The following is a 16,502-nucleotide window of genomic DNA, read 5'->3' as shown; positions in this document are numbered from 1 at the left end:
TTTTTACTGAAATTTTATATTGGAGTTCCTTAATAAAACTCACTTTTTGATCTATCTAAAAAATTATCTGGGTGCTCTGAGAAGTTACCCTGCTACTCACCTTGACACTTTTTATCATTCCTTAAAATCTGTGCACTCATAAAAGGTAGGCAGTGCGTACTGCAATTCAATTATCTGTACTATTGGAGAGAGCATTGATGCACAAAATGTAAAAAAAAAAAAAAGGGGGTTGTCAATATTGCCTTCTATCAGTGAAGGGAGTAGGAAGCCCTGACAATTTTCAACTTCTTATGAAGTATGGGGGAGGGCATGCACACAAAATTCGTAGCCAGACTTTCCTCAAGGTATTTTTAGTATCCTCATACCACAGATACTCATAGCAAGGTTAATTCTGGTTTGTGATGGAATCTTATTCAAAATACATTTATTAAATACTTATATTCAAGGAATGGTGCTGTATATTGGGGATAAAGAAAAAAATATCTACCCACAAGAAGTCTGCAATCTAATAAAGCGGAAACAAAATGTATAAAGAGAAATCTAGAAATAAAGTAACAGTTAAAAATAAGGACAAAAAATAGGAAGAAAGGAAGTTTTTTGAGAAATTTAAGGATGGGAAATTTCCAACAAGTTGGCTATGTGAGAACTACAGACAAAGTTGTACCATAAAGCTAGTTAACCAATAAGCAATCATAAATCACCTACTATGTCCTGGGCACAGTGCTAAGCACCAGAGATAAAAAAGCAAATGACTCACAGTTTAATGAGTGAGATAAAATACACAGAAGATGGCAGGGTAGGAAGTACGGTGAGTTTTCCCTCTCCCCACTCCTCACAACTCCTCCAAACGGATCTAGGACAATCATGAGACTGAATCTTGATTGAGAAATTTAAATATACAACCATACATACAGTGGTCATTTTCCCAGCCCAAAATAGCATAGGGAGATAGAAAGAAAGATCCACAAACACCACTGCAGGAGCATGCAAGGAACACATCCAGGGAGCAATCCAGGGCAAAGGGAAGCTGGCACCAGAAAAAGGAGTCCTAAACCTAGCACAGAGGAGCCTTAGATTTTGAAAGGAGTAAGAACAGCTTGCAAACTGGCATTTCTATCATTCACCACCCAGTTCTGCCATTTTCTATATTCCCTGGTCACAAGCTAGGGTCACAACGCCTTAAGGATATGTCTAGATGTGACACTCCAGGGTGAGTTGAGTTTGCCTAGGCTGTGTATTTAGCAAGAGAAAGCTCAGAAACAAGCAGTGACTTTGTGACTTGGACCCCAGTACCAGGGAAGAATCTCAGTTCCAGCTTCTACTGCACCTATGCTGAAGTTCCCTAGTATGATGGAAAAGGTTAGAGAGAAAAGAAAGATTCTGAGCCACATATTAAACTCAATGAGGAAGAAAGGAGAGTAGTATCCTAGAGTCAGCAGACAACAGGTATTAGAATTTTGATAAGGGATACGGTGGCAGTTATGGATTGGGTGAACCTCAAAGGAGGGGAGATTACTGAGTAACAGTAATAGAAAATGAGCTTGTAAATGGAGAGAGTCAGAGAACAATGAGGGAAAGTACAACCAGTGCTAGATATGGTGGACAGGGAGACTAATGTCATCAGAACCAAATCTCAGTGACAGACAGAATATGGAAAGAGCAAGAAAGGAAAATATTAAAGATGAAAGCAACTATGTTAACTATGGAACAAGTATAATGGAAGGGGCAGGGATAGTTTTAGAACAGAACACTGAGAGACTTGGATTAAAGAGGATGAGAAGAGATTGGTTAGTGAGGGATGGAAAAAAATCAGGTTTGAGTAATGACCATCAGGAGTCCAGAATAAAACACAAAAAGAAGAACTAAGGGAGGAGAGGAGTGATAACTACAAAGTATCAAAAAAAATTAGTCTCAGAGGAGGAAAAAGAAAAGTCAAAGAAATATGCTCAAAAAATTTCCAAAATTGTGAAAAAAATATTACAGATGAAAAAATTTAAGAGAACATATGTATATGTATTTGTCGTGACACTGATATGGGAATCCTTCCAATGGGGCAGTCAATAATCCATCCACATTTTCTCATTCCATCTAACTCTTATTCACATCCTTCCATACATCCTCCATATGGACTCCTTCCAGGTCTATTGGTATTACCCGGGAAGCAATGCAGTGTTTGAAATGTCCATAAATTTTGCAATTAGAGCCCATTATGTGCCAGGCATTGTGCTAAGCACTTTATAAGTATTATCTCATTTCATCCTCAAAATAACTCTATAAAATAGGTAGTTATTATCCTCATTTTACAGTTACCTAAGGCAAAGAGAGGTTAAGTGACTTGCTCAGAGTCACAAAGCTAGTAAGTATGTGAGGATGTATTTGACCTCAGATTTGCTACATAGCTGCCACTAATGGGATGAGGAAGGTGAGAGTCATTTATTGTGTTGTAAGACCACAAATAATAAGGGATGGCTGAAAAAGGTCCGTGGATAATATCAAAACAACACTACTATCTAAGAAAAAGGGGTGGATGGGGAAATTGAACCCACAACAATCTATAGAAATAAAAGGAGAAATAGTAGGTCTTTGTTTAGGACTATATACTAGGAGAGTGTGTAATATACTCTTATCTAGCAAAGTTAAGAAATTATGATAAAAATTACAGAAAAAATTTAGAGGTGTTAGTAAAAATTTAGAATGTGCTTAGTGTTCATGTGCAAAAACTGAAACTGCATTAATGCCAGTGAAATAAAGATTAACTGTACTTTCACTAATAAAACAATATAGCAAAGTATAACAGAGGAAAAACAGATAAGAATTTCAACTTTGAACAAAAATAATTCCCTTAAGAAATGGAAGGCAAATTAATGAAAAGGCAAGACCTTTAAAAAGTCACAGAGAAGAAATATTGCTAAAGTTAAATGCAATTTAATATTCTTCAGCTGACTTAAGAAAATAGAGTTGTGATCATTACAATGGATAAACCATTAGTGTGAAGGCTTTAATATGCCACTAATGAAATACAGATCAATAAAAATATAAATAAGAAAGAAGTAAATAAAGGAGACAATGCTAGAAAAATAATCTGATGTGATCTTATGCTATTTGATGTTCACCAAGCCATCAGTCACTACTGAATTTCAGTTTTGCAGTTTCCAATACTGTTGATGAATATAGACAAACTAAGACAAATACAGCAAATTTTCTATATTTAGAATAGATCACAAAAGTCTAATCATTCTTGGTAAGTAATGCCATTGTTCTTACAGACTTTATGTAATAACTCTGAATGATATGTCTCTGATCAAAAAAGAATAAATTTGCGAATGTATAAATCAGCATCCTCCTGGTTGACAGCTGTTCAGTGATCTTGAAATAAAAGAGTAAGGAGCAACAATATACATGATATAGCACAGAGATATTAGAAAAATCCTGATACTTAGGGTAAGAAGATTGTACAGAATTAGCTCTTGCTATAGAGGGAAAGGGATTGCATATACCCAATGACTTGTCACTTATTGGTGCTTGCCCAACAAAGATTCCATTTTTTTTTTTTTAACTGGTTCTTGGTCCCTTCTAAAAATCATGCAAAGGAAGAATGCGTTGCCTTGAAAGCAATGAGTTCCATTTCACTTAAGTTCAACAAGCAAAAACAGGACAACTATTTGTTGGGGAAGTTGTAGAAGGGATTCCTTTTCAGATATAGTTGGACTAGAAGGCTTCTGAGGTCTATCTGAAATATGAGATTTTGTGATATATGGAGAAAACTGAATAGGGGATATCAGGGACTTTACTCATTTTTCAAACTTTTGTGAAAGTTTTAAAAAATTAGTATACAGTATGCCTTTATAAATGTAAGGCACAAAAAAAATCCTAATAAATACAGACCAGTGGAAATTTTATGGTGTACTACGAAAAGCTACCTGACACATCAAACTCTCCCTACTTTGCCTACCTACTTTTTTTACTTATTCTACCTAATAACTCTACTTTAACCCCTCAACACTAAAAAAAAATAGCTTACATTTTAAAGTTCCTATTTATATAACTCCTGGGGAGGGCTAGGCCAATTATACTTTGTATACTTTCATTCATTAGTTTCCTTTCTCCATAGTTGAGATTCCCACTAAAGAAATAGAAGTATTGACTAAACTAAATGACTGAGACATAAATTGAGAGTATATAACATTTTAAGAATAGACAGGCCTGGGGAAGGGGCTAAGAGTGAGTCTGGGTGCAGTCACTTAGCACTGGAAACTGCAAGTGCCATAGGTAGGAAAGAATAAAGACAAATGTTATGTCCCTAATTTGTATTCCTAGAACACTAAAAAATCAACTTGCATTTGGGCTTTGGCATCCATGTTATATGTCCCCACTGCCTACTATGAATAAATTCTATCTATATATTTATCAATGATAAATCTTCAGCCTAAAATCTCCTTGGAAAGAACTACACCTTTCTTCTTTAAATCTCCTGGAATCTGGGAGCTATTTATGGTAAACGTTCTTCATGTATTTTCCTTTGCTCTTCACTGAATGTAATTAATTTCTCAAATCTGCTGGTAACCAATTGTAAGTTGGTACTAGTCTGCTAACCTGAATCCCTCTTTGTATGGATAGCTGACAGTGCATAGGTGCTCTCTACCACTAGCCAGTTTTGAAACTGTGACTCTCCAGATAAAAGAAAAAAAAATGTATCTGGATAGAATGTAGCAGGAGTCACTGTGAGGAGGACTAGCCCTGCTGGGCCCATCACAGTAACATACAGTGGGTCCCTAAAGTGCATGGCAAGGAAGCTGGAACAGACAGCCTCTGACAACCCTTCCAGTTTAGGTCTATGATCTTATTATTTCTTGATTACATTCATAAGTATTACAACTTGACAAATCATGTTTGAAGGTATACAGGGTACTTTACATATCTTATTTGTTCCTCACAACAGCCCTATGAAATAAGTACAAGGAATTGAGTCCACATTCTGCAGATAGGTGAACTCAGGCTCAGAGAAGTGATCTGAGTGATTGGTTCTTAAGTGCTGAAGTCATGATTTCAGTCCAGTTTCTCCAAACTGCAAGTACAGTGTCTTTTCTGCTATAGATGTCCCTTAAAATCCAAATATCATATATCTTTGATAATCAACTCCTAATTTCCTGATAGAGATGTAGGCAGAGATACTGTTGTTGAGTTGTTTTTCAGTTGTGTCTGACTCTTTGTGACTCCATTTGAGGTTTTCTTGGCAAGGACATTGGAGTGGTTTCCCATTTCCTTCTCCAAGGTAGAGATATACACACCAACTACATGGGTTTTTACATTAGAAGCTCTCTCCTTGCTCCCTCCCTTCCTCCCCTTCTATAAGTCTCCACCTTTCTCTCAGCACGTAGGCCTGCAGTGAAGAAAAAACAGGGTAGGTGACCAAAATCAAAAGAGCCATCAGTACTATCACTCTGAACCTGCAGAACCTCCCAGTGGGCACTGGATCCAGCAAAAGTCTACTGAAATGCAACTATACACAAGCTAGAAGGGCAGTGAACCAAATACCATGGATTACACTACCCTAAAAGTACTGAAAACTTGCAGATCCTCAGGCCTGAGTTATGAAAGTAGCAGAAGCCCAGGCCAGATATTCCTCCCCTCCTTCCCCCGAAGTGAGCAAAGTCCAACACTAGCAAGAAGTCTAAAGGCAAGAAATAGGCTGGAAGAATGCACAAACCAAAAAGGAGTCCATCCATAAAAAGAGACCATAGTGACAGGGAAGTTCAAGATACAAAATTATAATAGTGGGAGAACTCAACTTACTCCTCTCAGACCTAAAGAAATCTAATTATAAATTAAATGAGAAAGAAGTTAAGATGAATAAAATTTCAAAAAAGACAGACCTGACAGACCTCAAGAGGATAGGAAGGAATAGAAAGGAATATTCCTATTTTCAACTGTGCATGGTACCTTCACACAAATTAACCAAGTATAAGAACATAAAGCCCTCACAAAAAAACACAAAACCTCACAAATGCAGAAAAACTGAAATATTAAATACATCTTTTTTTAGACTAGAAAGCAATAAAAATTACATTCAATAAAGGGCCTTTGAAGTACAGTTTATAAATTCATTGGAAACCAAATAACTTAATCCTAAAGAGGGAGCGGGTCAAAGAACAAATCACAGAAACAATAATTTCACTATGACAACAAATTCATAATGACAATGAGACAATACAGCAAAATCTGTGGGATACAACCAAAACAGTACTTAGAGGAAATTTTATCTCTCTAAACATTTATATCAACGAAATAGAAAATCAATGAACTGGGGAATTAAAAACACTAGAAAAACAACAAATTTTAAAATCCCCAATTAAATACCAAAGTTGAAACTATGAAAATTAAAGGACAGATTAACAAAAGTGAAAGAGAAAAATCCCACTGAATTAATAAAACTAAGAACTGATTCATTTGGGGGGGGAAGCTCGATAAAATAGATAAATCATTGACTAATTTGATTTAAAAAACGAAGAAAACCAAATTACCAGTATAAAAAATGAAAAGGGTGAATTCATGACCAATGAAGATAAAATAAAAGTAATTATTAGGAGCTACTTTATCCAACTATATGCCAATAAATCTGAAAATCTTAATGAAACGAATATTTACAAAAATGTTTTGCCTAGATTGACAGAACAGGAAATAGAACACTTAAACAATCCTATCTTGGAGAAAGAAATTGAGTCATAAATTAACTCCCTAAGAATAAAATCTCAGGACTAGATAGCTTTACAAGTGAGTCCTACCAAATATTTAAAGAACAATTAATTCTAATAATACATAAACTGTTTGAAAAAACAACAAAGAATCCTACCAAATTCCTTCTTTGACACAAATACGGTCTTGACAACTAAACCAAGGAAAGACAAAACAGAAAAAGAAAACTATAGACCAATTTTCCTAATGAATACTGATGCACAAATTTTAAATAAAATACTACCAAGGAGATTACATCAATGTCAGAGCATTCACTATGATCAGGCTCAATTTATACCAGAAAAACAGGGCTGGTTCAACATTGGTAAAACTATAAGTATAACTGACCATGTTTACAACAAAAAGGACAAAAATCATGATAATTCCAATAGATGTAGAAAAAGCTTATGACCAGATATAGCACCTATTCCTTTTAAAAACACTAAAAAACATGGAAATAGAAATTTCCTTAAAATGATTAAGTAGTATCTATCTAAAACTAAGAGTAAGCATTATCTGTAATAGAAATAAAGTAGAAGCCTTTCCAATAAGATTAGGGGTGAGGATGTCCTTTATTACCATCAGTATTCAATACTGCATATGAAATGCTAGCTATAACAATAAACCAAGGAAACTATATCAAAGGAATAAATATAGGCAATAAGGAAGCAACAAAACAATTTGACACTGAGTAATAAGTAGACTGGTAAGTGGAACAGATTAGGAATCCAATACATAGAAGTAAAAGAGGACAGTAAACTACTTTTTGATAAACACAAAGACCCCAGTTGGAAAAATGCAAAGCATCCTGGCAGAAACTAGGCACAGACTAACATCTCACACTATATATAAAGATAAGTTCAAAATGGATACATAGTTTATACTTAAATGGTGATATCATAAAGAAATTAGTGGAGCATGGATGAAATTATGTGTCAGATCCAGGGACAGGAGAAAAGTTCATGACCAAACAAGAGATAAAAAGGTTCAGCGGAGGTAAAACAGATAATCTTGATTACAAAAAAATTTAAAACCTTTGCACAAATAAAACCAAATTTAGTTAAAATTGGAAGGAAAATAGGAAACTGGGGGGAAATCTTTGCAGGAAGTTTCTCTGAGCAAGGTCTCATTTTTAAGATATAGGGAACTGAGTCCAATTTACAAGAAAGAGAGTCATTCCTCAAGTGATAGATGTTCAAAAGATAAGAATGAGCAGTTTTCTGAGGAAAAAATCTAAACTATCAATAGCTACATGAATAAAATGTTCTAAATCACTAATAATTAGAGAAAAACAAACTAAACAAACTCCAAGGTACAATTTAATAACTATTAAATTGTGCATACTCTTGGACTCAGTAATACTACTAGTAGGACTATATTCCCCAAGAATTCAAAGAAAGAGGAAAAGGACCAATAGTACAAAAATATTTATGGGAGCTTTTTTGTGTCAGCAAATTAGGAACTGAAGGGATGAGCATCAACAGGGAATGGCTAATCAAGTTAGAGGATATGACTGTGATGGAATACTATTGTGCTATAAGAAATGAGGAAAGTGATGGTTTCAGAAAACCTGAGAAGACTTACATGAAATAATGCAAAGTGAAGTGAGCAGAATCAAAAGAATAATTTGCACAGAAACAAGAATGTTGTTAAGGTAATCAAGTCTGAAATTCTTAGTACCTATGCTCAACACAATAAGCAAGCACAGTTCCAAAGAACTCATAAAGAAACATGCTATTCACTTCCAGAAAGGAAGTGATGCAATAAAGAGGGCAGATTCAAGCATAATTTCTTCTCATTTGTTTTATATCTATATACATATTTGTAATGAGTTTTATTCGACTTGCCTTCTGACTTGGTGAGGGAGGGGAAGGAAAAAAATTTGGAACTGAAAATGAAACTGAATTTGAAAAAGTGAATAAAAGCGATCTCTCTTTCCTGGAATTTCTTGTGGCATTCTGTCTCAATCGTTCCTTTGCCCTGTCTAAATTCCACCTTATATCATCATAATTTCTATATCTTAAAGTTTTATTTTTCCACTAAACTATTAACCCCTGGAGGGCAGGAACTGTGCAATATTTCATCCTTGTATCCCCCTATTCCTAGCACTTTGTGCAGTACTATTCATTGTGCATTGTTATTAATAGGCTTAATAAATGCTTAATAAATTATTAAAAAGGAGATGCCATAAAAATATTTGGGTAAATTTAAATATTCTACCCTACTATCTAGTTTCAAACTACCTTTGTAGCATCTTTTCCTTCTATTCTTCTTAATATATTCTACATTACTTCCCAACTATACATTTCCTATTCTCTAACTTTATTCATTCTCTGCATCTGCAGAGTCCATCACCCACACCTACGTCTCCCATATCTCAGACTGTTAAAATACTTCTTTTCCTTTACCACACAACTGTTATTTCCCCTCACATATTGTGGTACACTTTTCTAATGTGCTTATCGTATAATGTGTTGTTACTTAAATTATGTATTCTTAGATCATGTGATTCCCTCTACACGTAATGCTCTCCTTTCTACCTTCACCTCCTACCTACCCATTAAGGCCCACTCAAAAAGTCAACTACTACTGGAAGTCTTTTCTGATGTCCCCCAGCCAGTAATTACCTTTCACCTCATATGTCACCAGCATTTTATTTTCTAACTCTCTAATGTTTTGTTTTGTTTTTTACCTAACCCTGAGATTTCCTGAGTCTAAAGCACTCACAGAAGACACTTGCTCTATGAATACAGACCTTAAATTGTTATTCAGCTTAGAGTCCTAGAAAGTTGCCTGCCTAATCGAGAGTTTAGTACCTTTCCCAGGGTCACACATCTAGTAAGAGTCTTAGTTCATACTGTTGATCATAGCTATCTGCCTTAAATGTCTGATCACTTACCATACCATATGCTCCCTACATAACTATGTCTCTCTTCCTCTGCCTAATATGGTACTTCTGAAGGCAGAGGATACATAACATTTACTGTATTGCTGCACTGTCTCGAATCCACCACTGAAGTATGAACCCTGGGTTTTCAAAGGCTATGCCAGCAGACCATAAGCCCTGACAGAACCCACAAAGCTGAGAAACTTTTCTATGAGAGGTCTGGTGAGGGACTGTGTATCTGCTGTCTTAAGTTCTGCATAGCTACATTCATAGGCTCATCATCAAAAGGTTACGTGCCAGATGAAGTTTTTGACTATGATATCAACTGTTAAAGCATGGAGGGATTTTGATATGAATAACTGAAAGACATACTCACTGATAAAATCAATGAGTCTTTGAAATAAGTATAGGTAAGCATTATATGTATTACCTTCCTACTAAACTATAAGATCATGAGGGCAAAGAATATGATTATCTAAACCTTCTATCTCTCATAGCATATGCTGAAGTTTATCTGTACACATGTCATTTCATTTACCTCCCTCCAGCATAAGTCAGAAGAAAAACATTGTCATTTTTCATTTTAGTAAGCCCAACTGCTAGAAATAAAAATAGGTAAGATCTGAACACAATTCTTCAGACTTCAGGGCCAAAGGGTTTTCCACTACCATTGCCATCTGGAATATTTTTCAATTTTAATGCTCTACTATTATATTAAAATTATTAAGTACACAAAGTGAGTATCTGAGTTTCTATGGTAACTTGATTTCTTTGTCATTTTAAACTAATGTGCTAAATTTTTCATTAGTAATTTATTTTCCATTAACTTAATTTTTAAAAATTATCAAATACTTAAATGGAAAGCATTGTGCTGGCAGATAGGCTTACAAAGATACAAAACAATCCTGTCCCTGCTCCCATGTCTGCTCTCTGGAATGTGACATGAACATAGATTAGTATGAGGTAAATTGTGATAAGAAATAATTGCTTTTTGTAAAGGAAAGCCACAGGCAAAATGCTAGAAGAAAATTTAAAGAGAACATAAACACTCTCACCTGGGGAAATTGGGGAAGGCTTCATGGAGGAGGTGTCACCCTAAGCTGAGCCTTAAAGAACAAGAATGTTTTTAAAAATTAAAAGTGAGGAAGAAATAAACGCCATGCATGGGAAAGGGCCTTTCTAAATGAAAAGAGTTTGAAGATGATAGGTTAGGGAACACCCAGTAGTCTTAGTTTGGCAGGAATATAAATAATGTGAATAAAAGTGATGGTAAATAAAACCGGAAAATTCTAGACTAAGAAGTTTGTATTTTATCCTGTAAGGAACAGGGACATTAGGAGTATTGTTTTGTCAGCTTTGTGAATAATGGACTGAAAAAGGGAGAACCTACAGGCAAGAATAAATAAAACCTGGATCTGAATCCAATGATCTATATATTTGATAAATTTGATGCTACAGGATATGTTGAGATTGTCTTCCTAAAAATAAATGGAACTCTCCTTTTTAGCCAGAAAAAAATCATGTAAAATAAAGCTATCATAACGTAATCCTTATTCAACCAAGCTACCAAATTATGCTAATAATCCTTCTTTAGAGTCTGTTTTGTATTAAAAACATGTATCACATCAGTCTTTCAATATGGCTAGTAGGCCAGCAAAATTCAAACTTTCTAAATACATGCAGTAATTTTTTTCATTTTTAGCACAATTAAATTTTGACATCCCAGGTTGTGAAGAAATTTTTAGAAATATACAAGAAGATTTTTCATAAAGTATCTTCCAAGTTCTATATAGAACTCTTACCAATATGCAATCCTCAGTGTGGAACCCTAGCAAGTTATAAGGAGAGGATAAGATAAACTGTTAGATTATGTCAAAATTATATGTCATTTGCTTTGATATTTAATGGAATATCCTTATTAGCAAATCAGAAACTGAAATCAGCTTGCATTAATAGCAAAATAATGCTTTTGAGTGGTCTGAAATAAGTAATAGTAAAAGTTATAATAATTTTAAGTATATCTAATATTTTATAAAATTGTATAGCATTTTATAAAAGAAAATATAAAAGTTATATATAATACTAAATTCTGAGAGTTTTTTTCTGAGAATCTGAAGACACTAAATTAATGAACATTGAGAGGTATTCTATGGACTAGAAATCATCAAAGCCCCTTCCAGCTCTAAAATTACAGTACTATGTTTCAAGTTAAAGCTTGAAATTTTTTCTATCGATAGTATCAAATTTTCTCTCTTGGGTACATAATTTTATTTCCTAAAGTGGTTAATTTTTATGTTTCTCTAATTTATGAAAACATGAAACTAAGTTATTTTATATCTTTAGTGTCACTAATGCTTGCACATTCTAATGAATGGCACTTAGCAAAAGTTTCCTGAATTGCTTTCTCAGAGAAAACATACAAACATGAATGCCAGAGACAGCATTAACTATTAAAAAGAAATTACATTAGCAAATGGCCAATAAGTACAAAGTAAAAGTATCACAAAAGGTGCAAATTAGTATTCCCTAATATAATAAAATTTTATAGAATTTTTCTAAAGCATACTATTAACCTGATTACTTGTGTACGTAATGAGGATGAACAAGCAAGAAAATCAATTTTAGAAACATATTACTCTATATATAAATTCAAAAATCTACCTGTTAATAAGAAAATAATATTCTGATCATATGGTGATTAATATTCTGCTGCATTCAGTGCTTATCACCATACCTTGCACATAGTAGGGACTCCAATATTTGTTGAACAAATAAAGGTATCTGTAATTATTTTAAATATGTTGTTTTGTTTCGAGTCATTTGGAACACACTAAGAATAAAGACTTGCATACAAACATACTGGTTAAAATTCAGTTTGGTTCATAGTAAAGATGAAGTAGTTCCTTTTTTAGTTACAGTACAAAGAATTTCAACAAAAAGATTACATAGCACCAAGATATTCTTAAATATAATTATCAAAGGCTCTAAAAAGACTATATACTTTATACTGTGTAATTCTCTCCATCACTGCACTTTCTTCCATGCTGGCAATACTGAAGAACAAACCAAAATAGAGCAAATTATTTTAAAGATAAAGACTAATGAGTGCATAATCTATTCAAGAATCACATTCAATACATTTATAAATTTAGCCTTTTGAAAAAGCATCCATATATAAAACAGTAGCGGGGGGGCGGGGGGGTGGGAGGGAAATCACTGCTATACATATGTAGCACAGTTTAAGCCCAACACAACTGACCAATCAAAATTAGTGAATGCACTGCATCTCTCTGCAGTGAGGAGAAGCGACAAGGTAGGCTGGCATTCTGCAAACGCTGCCCAGAACAGGCTTTCCTCTGAGAAGCACTGCTGTTCTTCTTTAGAAAGGCTCGATCTAAATGTCGCCTCTGGAGACAAGAAGCCTTCAGTATGTTAAATTACTTTCATTATGTATTTTCAGATGCTTATTGATTTCACAGTCGGAAGAGTGAGAGACTGCAGCAGCCTCTGAGCAGCCCTACATGTTCCATACATTAGCAGGAGTGCTGAAACAATGGCACAGTGCAAGAACATATTTTCATTAAGGTCATTTTTTGAGGAGATGTTTATGACCCTCTTCCCTCAGTACTCTGCTAACAAGTGAATCAAATGAATCAGTCAAAACTGGAAATGCTTCAACGATATCAAGAATACAGCCAAGCTTTAAGCAGAGGTAAGATATGTTCCTTATTAATTGCTCTGGAAATAGCATAATCTGTGCTTAGTAAAATTGTTTTAGAAAAAAAGGATGGTTTAGCCCAAATTTTAAGAATTTTTGCGTTTAATTCTGTTTGTTGATAAGCATGTATTAATATTTTTTATTTTAAAAAGCATTGTTTTTTAAACATGTAATTCTTTTAAAATAAATTAATTGAGTATTAAGAACATTTTCTGTTAATTCACTATGAAAACTTGCTTTTAAGTCACTCTAAACTAGCTAACTATCTTTAATGTCAAAATAAATTTTTTTCAAAAAAATGTACCCATATTGATGTACGAGGAAATTATTTTAAGAAATAATAGGTTTACTGTACTTAATAACATCAGCACAAGCATAATAATGGATTTGTTCGTAGAACAAATATTATATGTGCACTCATCTCTCTGCATTAGCTTATCTATTTCAACTATTTAAACCAAACACCAATGAAAATTTTACCTGTAGAATACTGATATGAGATTGGTTTGGGAAACAAATTTCAAGCAATGTCCAAACAGTTATTAAACAAGCTGTATTGCTTCTAAGGTAGCTGATGCTTTGTCAAATTTATCACAAAGAGAAGATATCATAGTGTGTATAGTGTCAACTTACTCCAAAGATCTGAAAATATAAGCTAGTTTTGAATGTGGAAATAGAAAACAGTTGTTAAGAAGCAATCAGCTTTTCTCTTTTTCTTTCACTGGCAATGTTAACACTAACATTGACTAGGCAGTAAATACAATTTTGCAGAGTAAAAGGATGCTCCTTATATTTTATATGTATGGGTGTAGGTCTAATAATAGAGTTAATGTATAAATAGATTTTACATAAATAGTACTACAGTAACTTTTTAATTATTAATTTAAAATTAATAGACATCTTTTATCTTAATCTGTTTTTCTTTTTCTTCCAAGGACATAAAGCATCTAATTCTCTTTTTGCTACTGATATTATGAAGAATGCAAATGACTGAACATCTTTCTAGCTGTCTGAATCACAAGCTACAAGATACAATGTGTATTTCTAAAGACATAAAGGAGTTAAAGCAAAAACATGGAATAAGTCTGTATGACTGCTTGCATGCATAACAAATCAGTACTCTGAAAAGAAGACATTGGATATTTTCAGAAGAAGAATGCAATGGTATATGGCTGAAAACAAAATGGTGAGCATTTTTAAAAGGATTTTCTACTTTAAATATCAAAATTGTGGAAACAACTGATTCGTGAAGAAACAATGAAAAATGAATTTTCAAAAGGAGAATGTGCATACTTCACCAGCAAGCTAAATGAAGCTATATCAGGTTTTCTGCACTACAAATTAAGTTATTCATATCAATTGTCACGATGACTAATGGATATTTTTTCTCTGAATTTCATGATCTGTTATGTCTCCTTCTTTAATGAAAATAAACCAAATTAAATAGCAGATGGTCTTTATCAAAAGCTCATGAACTGGATTTTATAATGTAAAGAAATTTATGTGATCAAGACATTAGTCCAACTAATGAACCAGAGAACTATAGAAACAAATGTCCAGTTGTAACAAAAGGATGTCTAAATACATTTCTGAAGCCAGAAATATGATGCCTCTATTTTTATTTTCACTTACCCCAGAAAATAAAAATACACAGCCACATTGTCCTGAAAAGGGCAATATAATTAATATCACTTAATAAGTTCTTGTTTTATTAGTAGTGGCTTTAAAAAGCAAAAGAAACACAAATAATGTGTACTGGTCCTTAGAAATCTGTCAGCCAATAAAATTTCATTTTTAAACATAAATCTTGCTGCTGAAGTGTTGGAACAAAAATAAATGAAATATTTTACAAGGCAGGAAATAGAACACTGCTACTTCACTGTTGCCAGGTGAAAATGCATGTCAAAAATCTGTCAATAACATCATGTATCAATTTTTGACAAACTGCCATAATGAGCTGAAAGACCCCTGAGGCAACAGAAAACAGGTAGGTCAAAAGATGCATGCACCCAAGCACTGTTTAACATTTACAAGAGAACAGAACCCTGACATGAAGATGTATTTTTCTAATTATGCTTCTAACGTGACATTTTTTGCTTTTATTTAATCATAAATTTAACTGATGTGACAAAGACCTGATGTTTAATTTGTCAGCTCAAAACATTTGGCACATTTAAAATTTTCCATTTTCACAGGATTTCAGTTTGAGTTCTGACCATGCCTTACTTGAACAAATAACGCCTTTAGTAATATTCTGGTTTAAACTGTGTTCAAGAGAATTCAGTCTTATAATCATTCAAAACAGCTTCTGAAATCATTTTTTAAGCTAACAATATAAAGGGATCTATATGCTAAAATGATATATAAGCTTTGCAAAACTTGCAAAATATGAAGGGATTAAGTTCAGTTTTGAAGTTGATATTTCCTACTTCATACCTAAGACTATGATCACTTTAGCTGGCATTTTATATTTCAAATATGTGAAATGATGGTTGATTGGCTTTCTTTCAGAAATATAAAATATTATATACATGACATTCAAACATGCTGAAAGATGCATATTTCACCTGCAAATGGATCAACGACTTAGGTACTAAATATGAATCTATACCAATAGCAATAGATGACATGTTCTAATTACCTTCAAAATCATTCATTTCTAATAACTTTGGAAGTACAACTTTAAAAACTCTCCAAAATACACATTTCTGGGATTTCTCCAGAGTCTCATTTTTCACTTTAAATCCTAGATTTAAATAAAGCCAATAGCTACATACTTTGAAAATTCAAATTTATTATTGAACTGTTAAATTTCAACTCTCAGGCTCCACAAAAGGGTGCAGTCATGAAATAACCTTTCCATATGAAAGTTGAGTGCCATCTTATTAAAGTTTCACTGTCTTGGTACACATCAAGGAGACTTCCTTTCACATCTTTTTTAAATCTTTTCACAAATTTGTATAATACAAAGTTCAGTGACCAATATGAAATGTTTTTATTCTAATCACAATACTTAAAATTTTGGGTATCATGGGGGAAATCTTATGTAACCATAACATACTATTGGCTATGCAATGTAAATTTTTCAAATCAAGAATAGGGAAATAGTATTTAAAAGAATACTAGCATCCTAATATATAACACTAAAAACTGTACTTTTAATCT

General features: G+C 33.5%; 1 protein-coding gene and 1 long non-coding RNA gene across 5 annotated transcripts in view; one reads left to right on the top strand and one right to left on the bottom strand.

Annotated features, from left to right (window-relative positions):
* Window positions 1–16,502, bottom strand: part of COG5 (component of oligomeric golgi complex 5) — a 385,795-nt gene that overhangs the window by 250,498 nt on the left and 118,795 nt on the right. The window lies entirely within an intron of this gene.
* On the top strand, window positions 12,938–14,524 carry LOC140533406 (uncharacterized). Its single transcript, XR_011976908.1, has 2 exons — window positions 12,938–13,331; window positions 14,273–14,524. It is a non-coding gene; the product is annotated as an uncharacterized lncRNA (long non-coding RNA).

Source organism: Notamacropus eugenii, chromosome 3 (genome assembly GCF_028372415.1).
Source record: "Notamacropus eugenii isolate mMacEug1 chromosome 3, mMacEug1.pri_v2, whole genome shotgun sequence".
Taxonomy (NCBI): domain Eukaryota; kingdom Metazoa; phylum Chordata; class Mammalia; order Diprotodontia; family Macropodidae; genus Notamacropus; species Notamacropus eugenii.
The sequence above is the reverse complement of the archived record's forward strand: the minus strand, read 5'-3'. Positions and strand labels throughout refer to the sequence as shown.